A 17,427-nucleotide genomic window follows, 5' to 3' on the forward strand; every position below is an offset into this window, starting at 1 on the left:
GAGGGTCATCCGGAAAGTAGTACCCGTTCGTGCCGCATGAAGTGCTGACGACGCGAGTAGCCGCTGGACGAGGTCAGATAGCTTCAGTGGCTTGTCTGCCTTCTCTGAGCCAAGTTGCGTGACGCTAGCATTGCCTGTGTTGTTTCTGTGATTGTTTACAATGTTTAAAAAAATTGAGAACGCCGCCAGTTGTGAAGTGAGGGCAGTGATTAAATTCCTCAATGCAAGAAACGTTCGCCCATGTGATATTCATCGCCAATTAAAGGAGGTGTATGGAGACAATGTAATGGACGAGTCGTCTGTTCGGCGGTGGTGTCGCAACTTCAACATGGGGAGGGGGAACACACACGACGATGAGCGTTCGGGGAGACCGTCTGTCATTACAGACCAACTGGTGAGCTCAGTTGACGAATTCGTGAGGAACGATCGGCGCGTCACAATTGATGACATCTGTGAGCATTTTCCCAATGTTTCTCGAACAATTGTTCATGAAATTGTTAAACACCATCTGCATTATGCAAAAATTTGTGCAAGATGGGTCCCTCGCGTATCTCAATGAGCTGGCGGCGAAGGACTATGCAGCAGGAATACAGAAACTTGTCACACGTTATGACAAATGCCTTAATTTGCTTGGAGATTATGTTGAGAAGTAGTTTAAAGTATCCTCTTTCAAATAAAATTTTTTATGTTTGTTAATATTTACTTTTGTGTCTTTATTTCACGAACGGGTACTACTTTCCGGATGACCCTCGTATAAATATATATATATATATATATATATGCTGCTTAATAATAAAATCTTCATCAATATGATTGTGATTAGTTAAAATAAAAATTAGATTGGTGGATTTTAAGATGTGGGCGTGAAAAAGAATGGAAAACTTATAATTGACAGAAAGGAAAACGAATGAATAGAGTTAAGGTGTGCGAGTGGAAGTGAGAATGTTGGCGGAAATTCGAAGATCACAGGACAGGCGAATTTTATGAAACACCTCGAGATTACAATGTTGAAGACGGTAATAAAATGCAAATATTTGAGGAGTTATGTAGAAGAAGAAAAAGTAAAGGCTTTTTGGATGAAATTGATAGAAAGAAAAAGTAGGGAAAAGGAATATATTATTGCTATACATTATATGGATTTAAAAATATTTGTGTCATGTTACTCTGTGCTTAGAAGTGGAGCAACGCGTAGTTTCTTGATTCACTTTACATAGCATGATAGACTCTTTGTAATAATAAAAATGCGTAAATCTAAAGAGTAACCTTTCACTCAATAACAACAAGTATAAAAAAATATTCATAGGAGCTACAAATTTGAAATATGATACTAAAATTCAGATTTTTTTCTCCGTTCCATATACTGCGATACATCCTTTTTACCTCCGCTGAAGTAATTTCACTCCTCATTTTGTTGGGACATTCATTTTGGATACAGAGGTGTGCGTGAAAGTAGTTTACTGCTTTGGAAAAAATTGAATCATAAAACTAAAGCTCACACTCTCTCAGAGCACTACAAATTTTTTTTCAGATCTTACGCAAATCCCTTCCGAGAGCGTTGGAATTTCCTTCCACATCCCCTTCTCCCTCCTTTCCTCGAACCCCCTACCGAAGACTGGCGGAGCCGGTTTGAAATGACCGCGATGCTTTATGGGCCCGTCGAGAGTCTTTTTTGCGACATCCTTCTCTACCTCCCTCCGCGGTATCCAAGAGTCAGCGTTGGCGAAACAAAGGCGTAAAGGGAGCCAATCCATCTAAGGCCATTGACGCTATGGCGGAGAATTTGCTGCTTCCACCGTATATATCGCTCGACCTATAGGAGAGCGAAACGAATTGGTAATGGCGGCACTGAACTAGATCTTCAGTTAAAAAAACAATCGAGAAAGTCAAGGAAAATGAATTTTTTCCCAGACCCTTCCCATTCCATATTTTTTTAAGGACTAAATCAAGGAAACTTTTTAGCTTTCAAGCTGAAAATTAAGCAAAAACTAGCACCAGCGGAAGATTTGCAATGGCACCGATGAAAAATGATCAAAACAAAAAATAAACATGAAGAAAACAAAACCAATGTGAAAATTTTATGAACTCAACCATTGAAGTAAATATGGTGTCAAGAAAGGAAATGTTCGCAATTTTTAACTTGTGGTAATTTATTCCACAAGAATATACCAATTGGAGAGACTGTAAGGTTTACTTTGGACACAGGTGGACCTTTTAATTATTCTTCTCTCGTGCAAAGGGAATTCATACTAAAAATATAGTACTTGGAGATAAAACTGACGCCAAAACCAATTTAGAACTTTGATATTGGCATAAAATATTATAGTAGGCATAAGTTTACCATTTTTATCTTTCTAATCAATGGAGAATGCTAGTCCAGAGATGTGATTGATCGGTCGTCCATTCAGGAGTTCGGTTTTCGACTACCTCAATTTAGAGAACCTTTAATACGGTCGTCGTCCGCTAATGTGCGATTCCAAAATGCAACAATTATGAAGTACAAAAACCATTATATGTACATATAAAAAACCATAAACACAGTAATCAACCCGAAGGTCGGTTTGGTGGGTCATGGTGGAGTTCACCCATTACTAAGCTCGAAGGCGTGTGAAATTCACACAACAGGGTAGGGGGGGTAGTTCCTTTCCCTGTGCCGGTTATGGTTTCCCGGGAATATCTGGTACCAGAAAAATCACATAACTTGGGTTGGGTGGAGCTGCAGGTGCCCAGTGTGCCTTTCCCGGGAATCGAACCCGGGCTCCTCCGGTCAGCAGTCTAACGCTCTACCCCCTGGACTACCGCGACCCACACACATACATATATATTTTTATATATGCATACATATATAACATAAAAATAAATTGTATATAAATATAAATAAATTGTATATAAATATAAATATATATATTTATATACAATTTATTTATATTTATACACACACACACACAAACATAGAGGCATATCGGCATGATGTGAGTGTTTTTGCATATGTGCTAATATATGCCCAGATGTCTGAGTGAACTAATAATGGAATATGCATAAATGCTATTTTAACATCATCCGCCATACACCCTTACGGCAGTTCGCATGACATTGTACGCATGTAGGTATATATATTTCACACGCTGTAGTAGGCTTACTTCGAAGTGAAGTCTACTCTAATCTTGCAAAGCAAATTTGGTCTCGTAGCTGTGGTTGTTCCAAACCCCAGAATGGGATACAGGATAACACTTATAGATCGTAGGCTATGAAGAATTTTCAACCATTTATATTCTCTATGAAAAACACATTCAGTGTGTGGAGAGGCGATTTGTAAAACCACTCCTAATTGTCTAGATTAGCCTCAGTTATTATTCAAAATGTGCGAAAAACGTTTTCAATGAAAAATTTCCAGTTTTAAATCAGCTGAATGTACTCTTGACTACATTATCAGCAACTTATCTTGCGTAAGTTGAGATGGGACAAAAATAAAAGCTGAACGTGAAGGTAATAACCAAAAGTACAAATCCGTATTCTATCTCGCCTCAATTTGAAACCATTTCACCCTAAGTCATAACTTGTCGGACCTAATGGAGAAACGCATTACTTTAGTTTTCTTACAATAAATATTATTTCTACACTTCAAATATCAATGAAGAGATAACGGGAAAAAACTTTGCTGATTGTTAAATTCATGATCGTATTAAAACCTGATTTAGTGCCCGAAGCGCCTGTTCTCATTTGAGGCGAATGCAAAAGTGTTAGATGGCATCAAGTTAAAAAGAATAAAAGCATAGAGGAATCTTAGTATAAACCATCTCAATTACTTCTCCTATGAAGACAAAGCGGACAGGGGAAAAATAATGCTTGATCAACTGCAAATCCACCCGACTAAAATTAGCTCCGCTCGATATATAGGAAAAAACATTCGCGCTTCATTTCTTGTTCGTTTTTTCCTCTTTCCAACCCAAACCCAGAGTCAACCCAACACTCTCACCCTCGAACCGGACAACGACTTATTAATGAACACATACCGCGTCGCCGTCAATGGACAGGAGTGGGGGGCGTGGGTATGGCGGCCCTTAATTTGTCAATGCGTCAACGAGAGTCCTTCGCAGTGGTGCTCACTAGACTCGGCATTTCGACCCCGGAACCCGACGCGCACACAAACATGTGGGCTTTGCCTGCCGTCGTCGACCGACAATGAGAACGTCATCATCCCCAGGGTGGAGCGGAGAAGGAAGGAGAGAGTTTGGCGGGAGGGCGAGGGGGGATTTTCCGGGTGGCAAACCCATCGCCCTCCCCCAGGTAGGGGATGACATACACGGTGGCCGGGGGGAAGGAAATGGTAAAGGGTTGGTCGGACCCACCATTCACCATACACCCCCCTCCCTCACACCGGCATGAAACAATCGCCTGTTTATTCCCCTCTCGTCTTCCGTATTTTTTTTTAGTTTCTCTACTTTTTCATTGTTTTTCTTTCTTCTTTCCGTTTGACCCATCCTGAAAGAGGAAGGAGAAAAAAAAATCACCCGCTCCATGTGTATTCCTCCCCCTCTTCCTCCTTCGCCCCGACCTGATTATTCCGTAGAGGGGCGGGTTAGAGAATGTGTGCGTGTGTGTGTGTGTCGAACGTCAGTTCGTCGGTGAAGGCGGGAGTGGGAAAGGGGAAGAAGGGGTGAGGGGGGATCTCCGGGATGGGCGGGGTTGCGAGGTGACGTGGGTGGTTTGGTATCGGCGTTTGCTCCTCTCCGACCGGCGGTTTATTTTTGGACGCGAGCAAGAGTCAAGTGGGAGGGTAGTTTGGATGGTGGTGGTGGGGAAATGGGGGATGTGGATGGATTTGGAGAAGAGACAGGGAGGGGGGCGGGGAAGGTGGAGGGAGGGGGGGTGACGCCCGGGGTGGGGGCGGTCTGGAATGAGAATCGAGGGGGAGAGGAAGGCGATGTTTCTCTACTCCCCCTCGCCTCCGGTCATTATGCCCTTCCGCCCCTCCTCGTCGAGGGAAACACTCGCACTTTCCTTCTCTCTCTCTCTCTCTCTCTCTCCCTCCCTCCTAAACTCCCACAACCCCTCCTTCCGCTGAGTTTTACCTCCCCACATCTTGCTTAACCTTAATCCCCCTCGACGTCACTGTTTAATGTTACTAATCTAAATTCAATGAGAACCAAGCCGAGTCCGACCATTGACATTTCGAGAATTGCATTTCTCAGCTGAATTCTCAAATTTCCAATTGCTTTGAGGTTTCGTTACTGTGGTCACCATTCAGGTTTTTATTTCTTCCGAATATCGATGAGCGAGTTTCAAATTCTATGGTGGCGTTAAAAGATGAGAAAAATCTAGAATAAAACCTTGAGATTCCTATTTTTTAATAACTGCAATTGTAGTCATTTCTTGAAGGTGACAACTTGTTACACATATTTCGTGAGTTGCCATCCAAGGAACTAAATCAATCGTGGAAATATATAGGAACATTGAGGGAAATGGATTACATTGGAATGAGTAAAGAAAATGTGCAATGCATAATATTTTTTATGAGTCAAGGTTGGTGGTTGATAAACACAGGGACTAAACAATGCTACTCTAAAAAACTGCCCTTATCAATACAATAAATACATTATACTTACATTTATAATAAACAATTTAAGCTACAAGTAATTTCTAGTTCTCTTCGTTCCGTTCCTCTTGGCTTAGCTCATCTAGGCTTTTCAATGCTCTCACTCAATAATATTCGCACTTCTATTTCAATCAGTATGATCAATGAGAAAAAATTCTTTATATTAGGAAAAATGAAATGTTTGAAAAAACAACAAAAGAAAATTGTCTGACATGATAGGGGAGAAAAGAAAATAAGAAACAATTCTTAGAGCGTCTCATAAATAGATTTTTAGTGGCAATGGTATGTTATAAACGGTTGTGACGTTGAGGGGAGAATGTTGGAATAGACGAGAGGAGAGAGATTTAGATGGACATATCGGTCGTTCATATCCGGGCACTACGTCCGTGCCGAAGGTCATACGTTACACACGTTAGGAGTTGATAGCGCCCTTCGCGAAACATCCATCGAAATGGCAATTGACGAACCTGTCAGCACTCTTATATTAATTTTTTTTTCTTATCGTTCAATTTATAAAACTTTGAACAATAATTGATTGCGCAAAAACTGCAGGCGAGTTTTTAAGAGAGCGAAATTTTAGAATAAATAAATGTATCGAGGGATATTTTATTATTAGGTCTGTTCGTTTGGGGAAACTTGAATTTTAAGATAATGCTGTATTAACATTTAACATACGGAAGATAGAGAACTACCATTGAACATATTTAAAAAACCTAAACTGTATATATACAGTAGATACCTGTATCTTTATTTAAAATCTGCTTTGAATGATTGACCAAGAAAAACAACTAAATTCTCGTACAATTGCTATGCGCGATGTCTCTTTGGGCGTTTCATACTGCTTGTCCATAAGCAGAACTCTTCCGTTGCATATACTCTGCACGTATCGTATTATCTTCAAATCTTAATAAACTAACACAACCATAAATGCAAGTTTGGAATTTTGTGCCTCAATCTATTGCCATGATTTTAAAGTCACAACTATCGTCGAAAGTAGACTGCTGACTACCTATGGGTAAATTTGAAACGATCTTCGAAAAATTCATATCCTGAAAATCGCAGCCCTCTATTTCCGCGTCCATTTTCCTTGCCTCCTTTGGATTTCTCATAAGAAAATCCCCTATTTCCTCCATCATGCACAGCACTTCTTCGTTTGTTTGCCTTTACATCCATTTAAACTTTTTCATCCTCATAGAATAAGTGCTTAAAAATTTATTTCCGAAACTGAAACTGTTGTACGTACCCAGCGATATCCTTTCAAAATACGATGTCGAAGAGAATACATTCGCTTAATGAATCATTGACTTAATCATAGTGGAAAGTTAAGATTCATGAACGGAAGAATGAAAGTGCCTAAGACGTGACAGTAACACATCTTATAACAGGGTGAGAATATTAACGTGCCGCGAATTATGAGACTACGTATCAAGGGAAGCTTAGAACTTATCTTACAAAAAATCAAGATACTTTAAATTGCGTTATTAAACTCATTATCATAGCTAACCTGTAGCCAATTTTACAAAAAGTACTGACACACGTCAAACTTCGATTAATTATAGCAATCATAGCATGCATTAATGTAACTGTAAAAGAAATATTTGTTTTAGGTATTCTATGACTCCCTGGGTAGGTAACAGTTGGATTTTTTGCGGTGAAAAATGACCTCGACATCGACACACTCTAATAAACCCATGACCTACTTTACTTTTGAAGAGAAATACCTTAAATTTGCCTTTAAGCGGGTCTCGTTATTATTAAGATGACTAGAAAATTGGTAAGTTTTTTGGAGATTGTAACGAGAAGAATGCAATCGTTACGGGAGTGTAGGAGGAATTAGGTTGGGAGCCTTTTCATTCACGATGATAGCAAGAATTAGACTTTTTAAATATGTACAGGGTATCTTAGATTTCTTAAGACACCGAGTAAATTATTATGGCACCAAATTTAATTGGTAGATGCGACCAAAGGCATAAAATGAGAAAGAGATGGAGACCGTCGCAGACAGATTCAAGTGCACGTTCAACTCTCGCACGACACGCAAACAAAACAAAATCGAACCAAAGAACTCGGACACATTTATATACAAACATTTAATTAATTAAGTAATAATTACATCATGTATATAGGAATGTATTTGCTCGAGGGATTTTGTACATTATCTAACTTATATTCAAATGCATATATGAGCTATTATTTGTGCATATATGTCAAGTGCCCTAATACAATATTCTTACGTCCTTACGGCGACTTACGGGGAAGTTTGTACCATTAGACATAAAATAAGCCAATAAAAACGTTTCGCTGCATAATAAAGAGACACCAATTAACATAAATTGAAATATTTAAGATTAAGGATCGCAGATTTTACAAAAAAAGGGTCTTACTGGAGTTCAGTTTCAATATTTACTGCCACGCCAAGAGAATATTTCAATTTGAAGTCTTCGTTAGCAATACTGCTCTAGTTTTTCCGTTTCTTTTCTCTGTTAAATAAGATACTGTTAAAAACTAAATAAATCAAACTCAAATACATTTCCATTATAAGAACAAGAAGCTCAGAAAAACAGAAAGTTGGGAGTGTTCATTTCCTTAACATAATTTCCATATCTTATAATGATTTCGCTACATCATTTTTTCGGGATTTTTTTTGCTGCGCATTGAGTATTTTTTCAAAGGCTCAACGCTCATAAGTCATTCAAAGGTTTTTATAATGAGTTTTCCGCTTGGTTTCTAGAACCTTTTGGAACTGCTTAATGATGAAGCGAAGCATATTAAATTATTTCGTAATAAATAAAAGAAGACCTTTTAAAGCCAGATCTTTGATGAAGTAAGATTATTTTAAAAATGTTTTTTCGAGAAAATATATTTTTCCTATGTATTTATTATTTATTTTTATTTGGAATTATGTGCCAGGTTACGATAGGTATTGCTTGAAATCTGACAATACACATAGTTGTCCTCCTAGGTCCTAACGAACATCACTAAAAATATCCTAACCCCCATAAAATCCTAATACCTTCTTCCGCCAACCTCGGTTTTCTAGCATTCTACTCTTTATTACCCTCAATGTGCGTATAACATTTAGAACGAATAGTAGTTAATAGGACTCAAAGTACAAAGTATTCAAAGAAATAATATCATTTTACCACTCCTTCAATGCTCTTTATCATTATCCGAAGAAATGTCCGCCATTTACCTATTACTCAAGAAAACGTAGGTCGTGGTTTTAGAGAAAACATGACCTTATATTAAAGTTATGGCTACAGTATATTCTAAATATTACTTTCCTGATATTACACTTATGTAATATTGCATGCATAATAAATCAATCCATTGCTCTTTTACAAGGGCGAAAAAGTTTAAATTCACTGCTTTCTTGGCATCACTCGCTCGGTTTGATATCAATGAGCAAGTCACCTGAATATCGTATAGAGAGGATTACAGGATTCATTTAAATAACGCAGTTCCAACGCAGAGGACGAGGGATAGGTTTTGAAGCTAAATTATACCAAAAACGACGACGAATGACACGGGAGACTTTTATCTCGAATCGCGCATAAGACCGTTTTCTATCCGGATCAAAGGCGTACAGGGACACTTAAAAAAGGGAAAAAAAATTCATTCCTCGGGTCAGGTGAAAATATTATGAAGGAAGGACTGAGCATATACACGGGGGTCCTTTTTTTTGTAGTTCAACATCACATCTTTGAAGTCAGATCCCTGAATTTATGGATGGCGGACATCAAAAGGGTTGCCTTACGAGGAAGGCAGATATGAAATTGTTATAAAAAGTTCAAAGGAAACGTAAAAAGGGGAGATATGGCAGTAAAAAAAAAGAGGAGGGATTGTTGGGGAAACATATTCGGAATAAGAACTTAATGCTCTGATTATGATTCGAAGGAATGGACTCGTGAGTAGGATACAGGGGTGATCCGGAAACTTTACTTACCTCCCAACGGAATAATAAACGAGGGAACATGGAAATTCAAGACGTCATAAGGTTGAGATCGGAAACTCGTGAGTTCAAACCATGTCATGCGTGAAATGCCTTCGTACGTGGAAAAGAGCCTCTCGGAATTTTTACTCTTGAAGAAGGCAAAACGCTTTCATCAACATTGGATCCTCATCATTCCACGAATTTGATTCGCCAATTCTCCCGAATCGACTTATCCTTTCATGTCCTTCTGTCCATAAGCTTCCATGCCTTCCGTTTACCCGTTCCATGAATCCCTTCCGGGGACGTTTTCCACCGCGTATCAATGTCCTTTCACTTTTCGCCCGACGACAATAATTTCTTCTCTTTAACCGGGACTCAAAATTCGTCCCATGGGTCGAATTCTCCATTCTCTTTAGTACTTTCTATGATTTATTCCTTTTCTAGCTCTCCGCAAAACCCCTATGTTCAAAAAGTCGATCCATCTACTTCAATCTCCATCAATCTTCTGTGGTACCAGGAAACTAAGATCATATCGGTCAATTTCTTGACCACATACTAGTATGCCAAAGGGAGAGCTAAGCTATAAACCTGCTCAAAATTCGGAATTGAATATCTGAAGAGGCATTTTGCTTGCAAAAGGTTTTTATTTAGGAATATCGAAAAAAGTCATTGTAATTATTACATATATATTTATATCACTAAGTATTTTAGTTGGTACGTTGAATGAAGAAATTTTGAAATTTAAAATTTTAACCTCCTCATCTTAGAGATATGCTTCCAATCTTCAATTCTCATTAGACCGATTTGAGTAATGCTTATTTCAGCAGTGAAATCAGTGTTAAATTCAGGTAAAAAATTAAAACTACATCATATGTAAAAAAGGTATTGTATTCGATAAATGGGTTGGATTCGATTTTCAGTACCGTGGAGAAAAGTAAGTACGATATACTCATTCGATATATTCGATTCTTGAATCCAACTACCAATCACAAATGAGCAGGGATATTTTAATAGACTGGATCAACTATTATGGAGCCGGAATTATCATTTTTTTTGCAGGAAACCAGTTTTGGTGATGTATAGGTAAAAATGTACTCTTGGACAAAAACCCCTCTCAAAGTTTGAACTATTCCAAAAATTACTCTTTGAGAACAGTTGGAAATAATTTCCAAAACTGCCACAGTCTTATTTCAGCCCCGAATTGCGCAGTATCGTCAGAAATACCAGTACTCTTCCTTAAACTTCTCTTGCACAAATTTCTCCTTTTCGTTTTCTGTGTTGTAAACATTTGGCAATTAACGTTGCCTCTAATATGTCTACCGGTTTCCTGTTCAGGTTTTTGGATGGAATTTGACGAGACGGTTACAAAATGCTTCTTGGAATTAAAATGTGAGTACTAACGTGGACCCGAAAATGTGAAACAAAAAGTGTGTGAGCATGAGCACAAATATAAAGTCGTTAGGAGAGTTGAATCGTGTACAAGAGTTTATTTGAGACCTAGCTGGGATAATCCATTATTGAACATCCTGATTCGGTTCTGATAATATCAACTGAAATATGAATTGCGTAAAATGGCCTTTACCTTGCCACGGTCCAAGTTTCGAATCCACAGAGAAATGATTTCAATTTTTGATTTATCGCAGAAAACCCTCCAGAATGTGGCACCCACACTCATTTTCTTCGATTTAAGACGCCTTGATTCTCAGATTACCAAATTAATTCGCATTTAGTAGATTTATATTATCCAGTTTTGCATTTGCAAAGTATAACACCCGTCCGACCTTGAACATTACATCAGCATTTCTTTTATCAATGATACCAACGCCAAAAAAACCAAAAATCCTGATATTTCTTTTTATTCGGAAATTAAGGAGTTTTTTTTGGGTTTTTCGAAGAAATGGTTATTTCATTCATATCCGTGTATACGCTGTTGTTTAAAGTAACTGGTGACACAGCACCCATCCCCCTTTGGGTGATTATGACGCACGGCACGGATTCACATGAGAACATACGGTCAGCTGTAACGGCTCCCTATGGTCAAGGTCTTTGGCGGAAACGGAAGGGAAGCGGAGAGCTGGGGCGCAACTGAGCACCGATCACAGGTTTTTGAGGAGAACCAAGTCTATTTCGAATGGAATAAGGTTTTTTTTTCCAATCCGTGAATCTAAACACGAACCTTTCAATTCTCGGAACGATGAAGACCATCCGAGAAGAAGCATGTTGAATTTTATGCCTCTGACGTAGATCGTGGCGCGTACGAGCGAGTCCCCCATCATTGAGGAAGACGTGTCTGACTGTTTGTTTACCCTTTCTGAAAAGTTCACGTAATGCTAGTGGCAAACTTTTTGATGCTTCGCCGAAGAAATTTCAAATTCCGGAGGTATTTGAATGCATTTTACGAATCTCTCCTACTCATGCCACGTGATCGCACTTTAGAGAGAGAGATGGAGAGGAGGGAAGTGAGGGATCGGAAATTATTATTAATACTAGGCCCAGGATAAAACTTCTCTGGGACGGCTTGCAACAAAAACGTGCAACTTGGTAGATTACGAAACAAAATTCGGATCCCCAGACCTGAGCCTTAACCGTCGGTCATCACAGTAGCTCCCCTTAAAACCCACCACGTACGCAAGTTATGCTACGCCAGGAAGTTAATTAGACCAGCGGTGGATCAGAAAGCCTTTTCAAGCCGATGCAGGGGGGGGGAAGGAAAGAGAAAAAACAAACATAAATAAATCTAAACGCATCCTCCCTAACGACGAGCACTGTACGAAATATTCGAAGCGCGTAGGGACAATGATGAATGATAATTACTGGAAAGCGAGAGAGAAGGGGTTGCAAAAAATAAATAAATAAAATTTTTTCAAAACAGCATGAAACGGCACGAGATCAAAGCGGAACATAAATGCATGTCCTTGAATATTTAGGGAGAAAAACAAAGAAATTTGAGAAGGAGGGCGAAATAGCTGTTTCATTAGATCATGGTTTCGCCCCATCACCTTCTCACATACAATCAAGCGCTTGAGCTCAGATGAGAGAGAAGAGCTTTTAATGCACTTCAATTTTGCACAGCCAACCGAATTATAATTTTCCAGCGGGAAAGTGCGCGTTTCCAAAGGGAACGCACGCCGTTGCACGTGTGTGTTCGGATGGATTTTACTCGCAGGCCGCTGATTTCCCGTCCGAAACTGTTTACTCCAAATTGCCGCAAATCTAAACAGAAATTCATGACGCAAACGGAAAATCGATGACGTAGTTTTTCGAAGTGGATGGCTATATCTCGACTCGTTTCCTTAAAGGCGTTTTTTCTTTGGGTGAAACAACAAACAAATCCTACGCTCCCCACATTCTCTTTCTCTCCCTCTAGCCTCATTCCATTCACCGCCGATTTAGAATAAGAAAAACTGCGTAGCCGGACTGAATAAAATAAGAATCTTAAATAAACTCGGAAGAGAAAAACTTGCGAAAAATCTGCTTATAAACGATAGTTAAACTGCTTGTTCCGTTTTTTTGGCTTCTATTCATCATAGGCATTAACATACAAAAATTTATGTGAAATAAACTTGAAATTTTCTTTTAGCCTTGGAAAGAAAGGGCTACCACAGACATTTCCAAATTATGTGAGAATTTGGTATTTATAAATTTTGTGCTTTTCCGTTACCCAGTTACTGTATCACCATATTTTGTGTATTCAGGTGTATATGGTTTTAATGCATGATAGTAAATATGTATATAATATTGTATATATAGTACAATACACAGTAAAACACAATATAGAAACACAAAAAAAAGAAGAGCCCTCAAACGTTATTTCTTGATATTTCGACGGAAACACTCCGTCTTCATCGGAAGATATCGAAGTAGCGATTACTTATTTATCTTCTATATCTTAGCGAGTAGTGATTACTTCTATATCTTCAGATGAAGACGAAGTGTTTCCGTCGAAATATCAAGAAATAACGTGTGAGTGTTCTTCTTTTTTTGTGTTTCTATATTGTGTGTTACTGTGTATGGTACTATTCGGCACTTCCGTGTTACGTCTAAGAAATATATATATATATACTACCTTGATCAAAAAGTTCCCGGAATAACCACCGTGTGGCGCTCCCATCGTTCCGATTTGAGTTCTGTTTTTTTTGTTAAATTGGTACATCTGTTGTTGATATTCCCTTTAAATCTTAGTGTCATAACTTGACATTTGCAAAAGTTACGTAGCCAAGAGTACATCTATCTCTGTGTGTGTTGGCGATTTTTTACAATTTCAGAAATGGATTTAAATTTGCAACAACGAACTTGTATTAAATTTTGCGTAAAAAACGGATTTAGTGGCGCACGGACGTTGGAAATGTTGGAAAAGTGTTTCGGCAACGATTCTCTAAAAAAAACGGTCGTTTACCAGTGGCACGAGCGGTTCAGAAGTGGTCGTGAGTCAATCGAAGATGATGAACGCAGTGGCAGACCATCGACATCGAAAGTCGGTGAAAAAATTGATAAAGTAAAAGAAATGTTGGTCAATAACCGCAAATTAACCATCAGAGAAATAGCGGAGGACTTGAACATTGCCTATGGATCCGCCCAAGACATTGTGGTTAATGATTTGGGTTTCCGTCGTGTAGCAGCAAAGTTGGTGCCAAAAGACCTCAATTTCATGCAAAAAAGAGACCGTGTTGACGTCGCAAAAGACATGATTTGCGAGGCTGAATCCGATCCCACATTCATCAAAAGGATCATTACTGGAGACGAGACGTGGGTTTATGAGTACGACACGCAATCCAGACATCAGGCAAGTGAATGGCGTTCACCAAATGAGCCGAGACCAAAAAAACCACGTCGTTTTCAGTCAAAAAAGAAGGCAATGCTGACGGTTTTCATGGATTACAACGGTGTAGTGCATCATGAATTTTTGCCAGAAGGCCAGACAGTAAACAAAGAGTATTATTTGGGCGTTATGAGACGTTTGCGTGAAGCAATTCGCCGAAAGAGACCAGAAATGTGGGCAGAAAACTCGTGGATTTTGCACCATGATAACGCACCGTCGCACAGTGCTATCATTATTCGTAATTTTTTGACGAAAAATGCAACAAATACCATCCAACAGCCACCGAATTCACCTGATTTGGCTCCCTGTGACTTCTTTCTGTTCAATCGAGTTAAAAAACCATTACGGGGAACGCGTTTTAGCAGCCGAGAGGAAGTAATGGAAAAATCGCAGGAAGCACTGATGGACATACCGAAAACCGAATATAAAAAATGTTTCGAGGATTGGATCAAGCGCTGGCATAAGTGTGTTGCAGTCGATGGGGATTACTTTGAAGGGGACAATATAGATTTAGATGAATAAACTTGTATTTTTAATTTTCTGAATAAATTCCGGGAAATGTTTGATCAAGGTAGTATATATATACATAAATATATTCATCTACGCTGGTATAAAATATATTTGCGTGTATTTCATTTATTTTTATATGGGAATATTTTTTTTTACATGGGAAATACTACGGTTTGATAGTGTTTTCATTGAATAACCACATGTACATATACATACACACATACACAAACACATATGGCAGGTCCATATTTACGGCAGTAAATATGGACCTGCTCTAATGGTTTAAAATCCCTTTCCCCTCCTCTATTTCATGCCTTCTCAACAATGTTCACCACAGAAACCCTCCTATAAAAGTAAAATGGGCGATTGCGTAGCACCCCCGATAGTGATGAGTGACATAAAATCAAACGGTAATAACTTAATGAACACAATGGAGGCCACATGCAGTAGCACACGTGAAAACCTCTCGGAGGAATGACGAGTGAGAGGAACGGAGACTAAGAAGGAGAAATACGACAGAGGAGATCTGCAAAGGGAGGTTGCAGACTTATTTTGACAAGGAAATAGCTTTTTCCGGTGGGGAGAGGGACAAATTGGCAGAGGAAAGAGAGAAAGAGACAGAGAGAGACCTCGCTTGTGGGGACGCGGAAGAGAGAAAAGTATGTTTTCGAACATTTCCTGGGATATAGTGTTTGATGTCGACTGGGAGAGGAAGTTGTTGGGAACGAGTATGAGTGTGTGTGTGTGTTAGACGGCTGCGTAGAGTAGGAGGGCGGGTAAGAGAGCCCGGAGAGCGCCGCCTCTGATCAAACGGACGAGAACTCCTTCGAAATCGGATAAAAAGTTTCCACCCCAGTTATAAGTGGACATCTCCCACCTCCGGTTTACCCCTCCCCAAACACTATCTTCACCACCCTTTCCCTTCCGGCCTCCCCTTTTGCCACCCTTCCTTTGGCAAGAGAGGGGGGGTTGAAGAGCGAGGAACATCGTGGGGATGTGATTCCAATCGGAATCGACCGTGCCAACGTGGCTACTTGCTTCTCACGCATCAAATACCATGGAGTCCCACCACTGAGGTTCGAAGGGGAGGGGGTCGGTGTGCAGGTGGAGAGTATTGGCGATTTAACCCAAGTGTACCGATGGAGGTGATATCTTGTTCTGCATGATTAATCGCAAGCAGTGTAGAGATCAGGTAACGACCGATGTCCTCACTTGAATATCATACGAACAACTGTAACTTTTATTGATTGTGTTCAAATTATTCTTTCCCCGTTTTTTCGTTGAATCGCTCGATAAGAGGAAAAAAATCCGAAAATAATATTTACCGCTAAAGTTTTGGCATGTGTACATGTGCATGTACACATCGTAAAGCTATACATGTATATATATATATATATATATATATATATATATATATATTGATTATATTGATTCAAACACGAAAAATCCGCCATATGGCAAACTAATATTCAATCACATGGATATAGACATACGGAAAATGGATTGCAACACATAAAGTCGAAAAAAGGAGAGGTGGGGCAGGCGGAATCGAGCAGATCACAAGTGCAAAAATATTTCCTTGGCCGGGATTTGGACCTCGGATCTTTCGAATTTCTGGCCCGTTGCTCTAACCAGTTGAGATATCGAGGAAACAATTTACACTGTAATCTGCGAGGGGTTTATGCTAGATTCTTTGGCCAGGAGATGGCGTTAGGGAGCTGTTTCACCCATCAAAGGAGAAATTGACAACGACTGAACATTTGTTCACAATATGGCGGGTTTTTCGTGTTTGAATGTGTATTTGACCAATATGGCTCGCCTCCTTCTGGCTGTGCGTGCCACGAATCGCACTGTTCCCATCCTTTATGACGTTATATTGTATGACTGCTTTCCGACTGTCCTTACCTTTTTTCGGTGTTGTGTGTCATGTCTTGTATGCCATTTCTTATATGTATTGTACATATATTTCACAGAATGAAATTAATTCTCTTGATGCTTTACTAATAATATAGTTCTCACTAAGAAAAAAAGCCAAGATCTTTCTTTCGTGAACTTATTGAATATACCTGGATGCATACATATGAAACTATGTTTACATATCTGACAGAGGCAAATTAAGTATGAGGAAAGACAGAAAATAAGAAGTATTTAAGTGGTAATATGTTCGCTGAATTACTTCAAATCTCTCTTAACTTTCTTACATTTTCCAAGGCAGAAACGAGATAACTTGAAGATTATGCATGTATATCCTCACTATCGGTATGATTTAATTCAAGGATATTTGAAAACCCTATGAGTTGCCTCGAATCAATGTGATTTTTACTTTTGATATGCAATGAGAGTTTTAACATGAAATTAGCTCTCATGACACAATATCAACGATAAACTTCAGATTAAGTGCTTCTGATACTAATTCAAGTCCAGCGGTTATGAAAGGTATGTGCGCCAAGAAATGCATCACTCATATACCACTACATTCGCTCGTCATTCTTAAATGGGATGTGTATTTAAGTTGGAACTCAAACAGGCGACGCGATGTCTACCAGGATTTTCGTGAGGAAATTTTCCCAT

Source organism: Hetaerina americana, unplaced genomic scaffold (assembly GCF_022747635.1).
Source record: "Hetaerina americana unplaced genomic scaffold, ioHetAmer1.1.p SCAF_8, whole genome shotgun sequence".
In the NCBI taxonomy this organism is placed as follows: Eukaryota; Metazoa; Arthropoda; class Insecta; order Odonata; family Calopterygidae; genus Hetaerina; species Hetaerina americana.